Genomic DNA, 10,000 nt, shown 5'->3' with positions numbered 1-10,000 from the left:
ATTTTTTTGTACAACACAATAAATATTTATATTTCCAGGATATTTAACACAAAATATTCAACTTTTCATATACTATCTCGGTACTTTGAACATTTTTCAAGTCCAACCGCCAAGAGTAAACTTATCTTTCTATCGTATCTAGACCATTATAAATATTAGATCATTGTATAATAAAGCATTCTAACAATAAATATCAAGTATCAAAGCTCTAGGATGAATATTTATCGAATAAACTCAGAATAATGTTCCGGGCGCATTGCGTGCAACTCCGACCGAAGTGAAATTTTTCTAAGTCCAACCGCCAAGAGTAAACTTTTTTCCTAGCGTTCCCAGACCATTATAAATATTAGATCATTGTATAATAACGCATTCTAACAATAAATATCAAGTATCAAAGCTCTAGGCTGAATATTTATCGAATAAACTCAGAATAATGTTCCAGGCGCATTACGAGCAACTCCGACCGAAGCGAAATTTTTCTAAGTCCAACCGCCAAGAGTAAACTTTTTTCCTAGCGTTCCCAGACCATTATAAATATTAGATCATTGTATAATAACGCATTCTAACAATAAATATCAAGTATCAAAGCTCTAGGATGAATATTTATCGAATAAACTCAGAATAATGTTCCGGGCGCATTGCGAGCAACTCCGACCGAAGCGAAATTTTTCTAAGTCCAACCGCCAAGAGTAAACTTTTTTCCTAGCGTTCCCAGACCATTATAAATATTAGATCATTGTATAATAACGCATTCTAACAATAAATATCAAGTATCAAAGCTTTAGGATGAATATTTATCGAATAAACTCAGAATAATGTTCCGGGCGCATTGCGAGCAACTCCGACCGAGCGAAATTTTTCTAAGTCCAACCGCCAAGAGTAAACTTTTTTCCTAGCGTTCCCAGACCATTATAAATATTAGATCATTGTATAATAACGCATTCTAACAATAAATATCAAGTATCAAAGCTTTAGGATGAATATTTATCGAATAAACTCAGAATAATGTTCCGGGCGCATTGCGAGCAACTCCGACCGAGCGAAATTTTTCTAAGTCCAACCGCCAAGAGTAAACTTTTTTCCTAGCGTTCCCAGACCATTATAAATATTAGATCATTGTATAATAACGCATTCTAACAATAAATATCAAGTATCAAAGCTTTAGGATGAATATTTATCGAATAAACTCAGAATAATGTTCCGGGCGCATTGCGAGCAACTCCGACCGAGCGAAATTTTTCTAAGTCCAACCGCCAAGAGTAAACTTTTTTCCTAGCGTTCCCAGACCATTATAAATATTAGATCATTGTATAATAACGCATTCTAACAATAAATATCAAGTATCAAAGCTTTAGGATGAATATTTATCGAATAAACTCAGAATAATGTTCCGGGCGCATTGCGAGCAACTCCGACCGAGCGAAATTTTTCTAAGTCCAACCGCCAAGAGTAAACTTTTTTCCTAGCGTTCCCAGACCATTATAAATATTAGATCATTGTATAATAACGCATTCTAACAATAAATATCAAGTATCAAAGCTTTAGGATGAATATTTATCGAATAAACTCAGAATAATGTTCCGGGCGCATTGCGAGCAACTCCGACCGAGCGAAATTTTTCTAAGTCCAACCGCCAAGAGTAAACTTTTTTCCTAGCGTTCCCAGACCATTATAAATATTAGATCATTGTATAATAACGCATTCTAACAATAAATATCAAGTATCAAAGCTCTAGGATGAATATTTATCGAATAAACTCAGAATAATGTTCCGGGCGCATTGCGAGCAACTCCGACCGAAGCGAAATTTTTCTAAGTCCAACCGCCAAGAGTAAACTTTTTTCCTAGCGTTCCCAGACCATTATAAATATTAGATCATTGTATAATAACGCATTCTAACAATAAATATCAAGTATCAAAGCTTTAGGATGAATATTTATCGAATAAACTCAGAATAATGTTCCGGGCGCATTGCGAGCAACTCCGACCGAGCGAAATTTTTCTAAGTCCAACCGCCAAGAGTAAACTTTTTTCCTAGCTTTCCCAGACCATTATAAATATTAGATCATTGTATAATAACGCATTCTAACAATAAATATCAAGTATCAAAGCTTTAGGATGAATATTTATCGAATAAACTCAGAATAATGTTCCGGGCGCATTGCGAGCAACTCCGACCGAGCGAAATTTTTCTAAGTCCAACCGCCAAGAGTAAACTTTTTTCCTAGCGTTCCCAGACCATTATAAATATTAGATCATTGTATAATAACGCATTCTAACAATAAATATCAAGTATCAAAGCTTTAGGATGAATATTTATCGAATAAACTCAGAATAATGTTCCGGGCGCATTGCGAGCAACTCCGACCGAGCGAAATTTTTCTAAGTCCAACCGCCAAGAGTAAACTTTTTTCCTAGCGTTCCCAGACCATTATAAATATTAGATCATTGTATAATAACGCATTCTAACAATAAATATCAAGTATCAAAGCTTTAGGATGAATATTTATCGAATAAACTCAGAATAATGTTCCGGGCGCATTGCGAGCAACTCCGACCGAGCGAAATTTTTCTAAGTCCAACCGCCAAGAGTAAACTTTTTTCCTAGCGTTCCCAGACCATTATAAATATTAGATCATTGTATAATAACGCATTCTAACAATAAATATCAAGTATCAAAGCTTTAGGATGAATATTTATCGAATAAACTCAGAATAATGTTCCGGGCGCATTGCGAGCAACTCCGACCGAGCGAAATTTTTCTAAGTCCAACCGCCAAGAGTAAACTTTTTTCCTAGCGTTCCCAGACCATTATAAATATTAGATCATTGTATAATAACGCATTCTAACAATAAATATCAAGTATCAAAGCTCTAGGATGAATATTTATCGAATAAACTCAGAATAATGTTCCGGGCGCATTGCGAGCAACTCCGACCGAAGCGAAATTTTTCTAAGTCCAACCGCCAAGAGTAAACTTTTTTCCTAGCGTTCCCAGACCATTATAAATATTAGATCATTGTATAATAACGCATTCTAACAATAAATATCAAGTATCAAAGCTCTAGGATGAATATTTATCGAATATACTCAGAATAATGTTCCGGGCGCATTGCGAGCAACTCCGACCGAGCGAAATTTTTCTAAGTCCAACCGCCAAGAGTAAACTTTTTTCCTAGCGTTCCCAGACCATTATAAATATTAGATCATTGTATAATAACGCATTCTAACAATAAATATCAAGTATCAAAGCTCTAGGATGAATATTTATCGAATAAACTCAGAATAATGTTCCGGGCGCATTGCGAGCAACTCCGACCGAAGCGAAATTTTTCTAAGTCCAACCGCCAAGAGTAAACTTTTTTCCTAGCGTTCCCAGACCATTATAAATATTAGATCATTGTATAATAACGCATTCTAACAATAAATATCAAGTATCAAAGCTCTAGGATGAATATTTATCGAATAAACTCAGAATAATGTTCCGGGCGCATTGCGAGCAACTCCGACCGAGCGAAATTTTTCTAAGTCCAACCGCCAAGAGTAAACTTTCTTCCTAGCGTTCCCAGACCGTTATAAATATTAGATCATCGTGTGGTAAAGCATTTCGAAGACAAATATCAAGTATGAAAGCGCTCGGATGAGTATTTATCGAATAAACTGAGAATAATGTTCGGAGCGCATCGCTTGCTCGGCCGCTCGAACGAATCGTTCGCGCGCCGAGGCGCGTCGGATCGCCGTGCGAAGGAGCTCGAGCGAAATTTTTCTAAGTCCAACCGCCAAGAGTAAACTTTTCTCTCCGAGCTCCCGCACGACTTTAATCGTTATATCCACGCACGATACCGCTTGTCATCAATATTTCTCGAGTTTCAAAGCTCTCGGACGCGTATTGCTCGAGTTTTTGAGAAATATTGCTCCGACCGCCAAGAGTAAACTTATCTTTCCGGCTTACTCGGACAATTATAAATATTAGATCATCGTGTGGTAAAGCATTTCGAAGACAAATATCAAGTATGAAAGCGCTCGGATGAGTATTTATCGAATAAACTGAGAATAATGTTCGGAGCGCATCGCTTGCTCGGCCGCTCGAACGAATCGTTCGCGCGCCGAGGCGCGTCGGATCGCCCTGCGAAGGAGCTCGAGCGAAATTTTTCTAAGTCCAACCGCCAAGAGTAAACTTTTCTCTCCGAGCTCCCGCACGACTTTAATCGTTATATCCACGCACGATACCGCTTGTCATCAATATTTCTCGAGTTTCAAAGCTCTCGGACGCGTATTGCTCGAGTTTTTGAGAAATATTGCTCCGACCGCCAAGAGTAAACTTATCTTTCCGGCTTACTCGGACAATTATAAATATTAGATCATCGTGTGGTAAAGCATTTGGAAGACAAATATCAAGTATGAAAGCGCTCGGATGAGTATTTATCGAATAAACTGAGAATAATGTTCGGAGCGCATCGCTTGCTCGGCCGCTCGAACGAATCGTTCGCGCGCCGAGGCGCGTCGGATCGCCGTGCGAAGGAGCTCGAGCGAAATTTTTCTAAGTCCAACCGCCAAGAGTAAACTTTTCTCCCCGAGCTCTCGCACGAGTTTAATCGTTATATCCACGCACGATACCGCTTGTCATCAATATTTCTCGAGTTTCAAAGCTCTCGGACGCGTATTGCTCCAGTTTTTGTGAAATATTGCTCCGACCGCCAAGAGTAAACTTATCTTTCCGGCTTACTCGGACAATTATAAATATTAGATCATCGTGTGGTAAAGCATTTCGAAGACAAATATCAAGTATGAAAGCGCTCGGATGAGTATTTATCGAATAAACTGAGAATAATGTTCGGAGCGCATCGCTTGCTCGGCCGCTCGAACGAATCGTTCGCGCGCCGAGGCGCGTCGGATCGCCGTGCGAAGGAGCTCGAGCGAAATTTTTCTAAGTCCAACCGCCAAGAGTAAACTTTTCTCTCCGAGCTCCCGCACGACTTTAATCGTTATATCCACGCACGATACCGCTTGTCATCAATATTTCTCGAGTTTCAAAGCTCTCGGACGCGTATTGCTCGAGTTTTTGAGAAATATTGCTCCGACCGCCAAGAGTAAACTTATCTTTCCGGCTTACTCGGACAATTATAAATATTAGATCATCGTGTGGTAAAGCATTTGGAAGACAAATATCAAGTATGAAAGCGCTCGGATGAGTATTTATCGAATAAACTGAGAATAATGTTCGGAGCGCATCGCTTGCTCGGCCGCTCGAACGAATCGTTCGCGCGCCGAGGCGCGTCGGATCGCCGTGCGAAGGAGCTCGAGCGAAATTTTTCTAAGTCCAACCGCCAAGAGTAAACTTTTCTCCCCGAGCTCTCGCACGAGTTTAATCGTTATATCCACGCACGATACCGCTTGTCATCAATATTTCTCGAGTTTCAAAGCTCTCGGACGCGTATTGCTCCAGTTTTTGTGAAATATTGCTCCGACCGCCAAGAGTAAACTTATCTTTCCGGCTTACTCGGACAATTATAAATATTAGATCATCGTGTGGTAAAGCATTTCGAAGACAAATATCAAGTATGAAAGCGCTCGGATGAGTATTTATCGAATAAACTGAGAATAATGTTCGGAGCGCATCGCTTGCTCGGCCGCTCGAACGAATCGTTCGCGCGCCGAGGCGCGTCGGATCGCCGTGCGAAGGAGCTCGAGCGAAATTTTTCTAAGTCCAACCGCCAAGAGTAAACTTTTCTCTCCGAGCTCCCGCACGACTTTAATCGTTATATCCACGCACGATACCGCTTGTCATCAATATTTCTCGAGTTTCAAAGCTCTCGGACGCGTATTGCTCGAGTTTTTGAGAAATATTGCTCCGACCGCCAAGAGTAAACTTATCTTTCCGGCTTACTCGGACAATTATAAATATTAGATCATCGTGTGGTAAAGCATTTCGAAGACAAATATCAAGTATGAAAGCGCTCGGATGAGTATTTATCGAATAAACTGAGAATAATGTTCGGAGCGCATCGCTTGCTCGGCCGCTCGAACGAATCGTTCGCGCGCCGAGGCGCGTCGGATCGCCGTGCGAAGGAGCTCGAGCGAAATTTTTCTAAGTCCAACCGCCAAGAGTAAACTTTTCTCTCCGAGCTCCCGCACGACTTTAATCGTTATATCCACGCACGATACCGCTTGTCATCAATATTTCTCGAGTTTCAAAGCTCTCGGACGCGTATTGCTCGAGTTTTTGAGAAATATTGCTCCGACCGCCAAGAGTAAACTTATCTTTCCGGCTTACTCGGACAATTATAAATATTAGATCATCGTGTGGTAAAGCATTTCGAAGACAAATATCAAGTATGAAAGCGCTCGGATGAGTATTTATCGAATAAACTGAGAATAATGTTCGGAGCGCATCGCTTGCTCGGCCGCTCGAACGAATCGTTCGCGCGCCGAGGCGCGTCGGATCGCCCTGCGAAGGAGCTCGAGCGAAATTTTTCTAAGTCCAACCGCCAAGAGTAAACTTTTCTCCCCGAGCTCTCGCACGAGTTTAATCGTTATATCCACGCACGATACCGCTTGTCATCAATATTTCTCGAGTTTCAAAGCTCTCGGACGCGTATTGCTTCAGTTTTTGAGAAATATTGCTCCGACCGCCAAGAGTAAACTTATCTTTCCGGCTTACTCGGACAATTATAAATATTAGATCATCGTGTGGTAAAGCATAATGAAAACAAATATCAAGTATGAAAGCGCTCGGATGAGTATTTATCGAATAAACTGAGAATAATGTTCGGAGCGCATCGCTTGCTCGGCCGCTCGAACGAATCGTTCGCGCGCCGAGGCGCGTCGGATCGCCGTGCGAAGGAGCTCGAGCGAAATTTTTCTAAGTCCAACCGCCAAGAGTAAACTTTTCTCCCCGAGCTCCCGCACGACTTTAATCGTTATATCCACGCACGATACCGCTTGTCATCAATATTTCTCGAGTTTCAATGCTCTCGGACGCGTATTGCTCCAGTTTTTGTGAAATATTGCTCCGACCGCCAAGAGTAAACTTATCTTTCCGGCTTACTCGGACAATTATAAATATTAGATCATCGTGTGGTAAAGCATTTTGAAGACAAATATCAAGTATGAAAGCGCTCGGATGAGTATTTATCGAATAAACTGAGAATAATGTTCGGAGCGCATCGCTTGCTCGGCCGCTCGAACGAATCGTTCGCGCGCCGAGGCGCGTCGGATCGCCCTGCGAAGGAGCTCGAGCGAAATTTTTCTAAGTCCAACCGCCAAGAGTAAACTTTTCTCTCCGAGCTCCCGCACGACTTTAATCGTTATATCCACGCACGATACCGCTTGTCATCAATATTTCTCGAGTTTCAAAGCTCTCGGACGCGTATTGCTCGAGTTTTTGAGAAATATTGCTCCGACCGCCAAGAGTAAACTTATCTTTCCGGCTTACTCGGACAATTATAAATATTAGATCATCGTGTGGTAAAGCATTTGGAAGACAAATATCAAGTATGAAAGCGCTCGGATGAGTATTTATCGAATAAACTGAGAATAATGTTCGGAGCGCATCGCTTGCTCGGCCGCTCGAACGAATCGTTCGCGCGCCGAGGCGCGTCGGATCGCCCTGCGAAGGAGCTCGAGCGAAATTTTTCTAAGTCCAACCGCCAAGAGTAAACTTTTCTCCCCGAGCTCTCGCACGAGTTTAATCGTTATATCCACGCACGATACCGCTTGTCATCAATATTTCTCGAGTTTCAAAGCTCTCGGACGCGTATTGCTTCAGTTTTTGAGAAATATTGCTCCGACCGCCAAGAGTAAACTTATCTTTCCGGCTTACTCGGACAATTATAAATATTAGATCATCGTGTGGTAAAGCATAATGAAAACAAATATCAAGTATGAAAGCGCTCGGATGAGTATTTATCGAATAAACTGAGAATAATGTTCGGAGCGCATCGCTTGCTCGGCCGCTCGAACGAATCGTTCGCGCGCCGAGGCGCGTCGGATCGCCGTGCGAAGGAGCTCGAGCGAAATTTTTCTAAGTCCAACCGCCAAGAGTAAACTTTTCTCCCCGAGCTCCCGCACGACTTTAATCGTTATATCCACGCACGATACCGCTTGTCATCAATATTTCTCGAGTTTCAATGCTCTCGGACGCGTATTGCTCCAGTTTTTGTGAAATATTGCTCCGACCGCCAAGAGTAAACTTATCTTTCCGGCTTACTCGGACAATTATAAATATTAGATCATCGTGTGGTAAAGCATTTTGAAGACAAATATCAAGTATGAAAGCGCTCGGATGAGTATTTATCGAATAAACTGAGAATAATGTTCGGAGCGCATCGCTTGCTCGGCCGCTCGAACGAATCGTTCGCGCGCCGAGGCGCGTCGGATCGCCGTGCGAAGGAGCTCGAGCGAAATTTTTCTAAGTCCAACCGCCAAGAGTAAACTTTTCTCCCCGAGCTCCCGCACGACTTTAATCGTTATATCCACGCACGATACCGCTTGTCATCAATATTTCTCGAGTTTCAATGCTCTCGGACGCGTATTGCTCCAGTTTTTGTGAAATATTGCTCCGACCGCCAAGAGTAAACTTATCTTTCCGGCTTACTCGGACAATTATAAATATTAGATCATCGTGTGGTAAAGCATTTTGAAGACAAATATCAAGTATGAAAGCGCTCGGATGAGTATTTATCGAATAAACTGAGAATAATGTTCGGAGCGCATCGCTTGCTCGGCCGCTCGAACGAATCGTTCGCGCGCCGAGGCGCGTCGGATCGCCGTGCGAAGGAGCTCGAGCGAAATTTTTCTAAGTCCAACCGCCAAGAGTAAACTTTTCTCCCCGAGCTCCCGCACGACTTTAATCGTTATATCCACGCACGATACCGCTTGTCATCAATATTTCTCGAGTTTCAATGCTCTCGGACGCGTATTGCTCCAGTTTTTGTGAAATATTGCTCCGACCGCCAAGAGTAAACTTATCTTTCCGGCTTACTCGGACAATTATAAATATTAGATCATCGTGTGGTAAAGCATAATGAAAACAAATATCAAGTATGAAAGCGCTCGGATGAGTATTTATCGAATAAACTGAGAATAATGTTCGGAGCGCATCGCTTGCTCGGCCGCTCGAACGAATCGTTCGCGCGCCGAGGCGCGTCGGATCGCCGTGCGAAGGAGCTCGAGCGAAATTTTTCTAAGTCCAACCGCCAAGAGTAAACTTTTCTCCCCGAGCTCCCGCACGACTTTAATCGTTATATCCACGCACGATACCGCTTGTCATCAATATTTCTCGAGTTTCAATGCTCTCGGACGCGTATTGCTCCAGTTTTTGTGAAATATTGCTCCGACCGCCAAGAGTAAACTTATCTTTCCGGCTTACTCGGACAATTATAAATATTAGATCATCGTGTGGTAAAGCATTTTGAAGACAAATATCAAGTATGAAAGCGCTCGGATGAGTATTTATCGAATAAACTGAGAATAATGTTCGGAGCGCATCGCTTGCTCGGCCGCTCGAACGAATCGTTCGCGCGCCGAGGCGCGTCGGATCGCCGTGCGAAGGAGCTCGAGCGAAATTTTTCTAAGTCCAACCGCCAAGAGTAAACTTTTCTCCCCGAGCTCCCGCACGACTTTAATCGTTATATCCACGCACGATACCGCTTGTCATCAATATTTCTCGAGTTTCAATGCTCTCGGACGCGTATTGCTCCAGTTTTTGTGAAATATTGCTCCGACCGCCAAGAGTAAACTTATCTTTCCGGCTTACTCGGACAATTATAAATATTAGATCATCGTGTGGTAAAGCATTTTGAAGACAAATATCAAGTATGAAAGCGCTCGGATGAGTATTTATCGAATAAACTGAGAATAATGTTCGGAGCGCATCGCTTGCTCGGCCGCTCGAACGAATCGTTCGCGCGCCGAGGCGCGTCGGATCGCCGTGCGAAGGAGCTCGAGCGAAATTTTTCTAAGTCCAACCGCCAAGAGTAAACTTTTCTCCCCGAGCTCCC

Source organism: Lasioglossum baleicum, unplaced genomic scaffold, assembly GCF_051020765.1.
Source record: "Lasioglossum baleicum unplaced genomic scaffold, iyLasBale1 scaffold0057, whole genome shotgun sequence".
NCBI classification, from domain to species: Eukaryota; Metazoa; Arthropoda; class Insecta; order Hymenoptera; family Halictidae; genus Lasioglossum; species Lasioglossum baleicum.
Note: the sequence above shows the minus strand (reverse complement) of the source record.